The following is a 1,257-nucleotide window of genomic DNA, read 5'->3' as shown; positions in this document are numbered from 1 at the left end:
GCCGTACCAGCCCATAGCAACCCAACCAAGATACTCTAACAGGCCAAGATTGGTTGGAGACTTCAAAATTTTGCTAAGTCCATGGCCACCATAAGCCATTTCTATCAAGAAGGCCACGAACAGTGCTTAGCAACCACGAGAGCTTCCAAGAGTTGAAACATTGCCTATCAAGTAGGCCGTACCAGCCCATAGCAAACCAACCAAGATAATCTAACAGGCCAAGATTGGTTGGAGATTTCAAAATTTGGCTAAGTCCATGGCCACCATAAGCCATTTCTATCAAGAAGGCCATGAACAGTGCTTAGCAACCACGAAAGCTTCCAAGAGTTGAAACATTGCCTATCAAGTAGGCCGTACCAGCCCATAGCAAACCAACCAAGATAATCTAACAGGCCAAGATTGGTTGGAGACTTCAAAATTTTGCTAAGTCCATGGCCACCATAAGCCATTTCTATCAAGAAGGCCACGAACAGTGCTTAGCAACCACGAGAGCTTCCAAGAGTTGAAACATTGCCTATCAAGTAGGCCGTACCAGCCCATAGCAAACCAACCAAGATAATCTAACAGGCCAAGATTGGTTGGAGACTTCAAAATTTTGCTAAGTCCATGGCCACCATAAGCCATTTCTATCAAGAAGGCCACGAACAGTGCTTAGCAACCACGAGAGCTTCCAAGAGTTGAAACATTGCCTATCAAGTAGGCCGTACCAGCCCATAGCAAACCAACCAAGATAATCTAACAGGCCAAGATTGGTTGGAGATTTCAAAATTTGGCTAAGTCCATGGCCACCATAAGCCATTTCTATCAAGAAGGCCATGAACAGTGCTTAGCAACCACGAAAGCTTCCAAGAGTTGAAACATTGCCTATCAAGTAGGCCGTACCAGCCCATAGCAACCCAACCAAGATACTCTAACAGGCCAAGATTGGTTGGAGATTTCAAAATTTGGCTAAGTCCATGGCCACCATAAGCCATTTCTATCAAGAAGGCCACGAACTGTGCTTAGCAACCACGAAAGCTTCCAAGAGTTGAAACATTGCCTATCAAGTAGGCCGTACCAGCCCATAGCAAACCAACCAAGATAATCTAACAGGCCAAGATTGGTTGGAGATTTCAAAATTTGGCTAAGTCCATGGCCACCATAAGCCATTTCTATCAAGAAGGCCATGAACAGTGCTTAGCAACCACGAAAGCTTCCAAGAGTTGAAACATTGCCTATCAAGTAGGCCGTACCAGCCCATAGCAAACCAACCAAGAT

Source organism: Anopheles marshallii, assembly GCF_943734725.1.
Source record: "Anopheles marshallii chromosome X unlocalized genomic scaffold, idAnoMarsDA_429_01 X_unloc_91, whole genome shotgun sequence".
In the NCBI taxonomy this organism is placed as follows: Eukaryota; Metazoa; Arthropoda; class Insecta; order Diptera; family Culicidae; genus Anopheles; species Anopheles marshallii.
The sequence above is the reverse complement of the archived record's forward strand: the minus strand, read 5'-3'. Positions refer to the sequence as shown.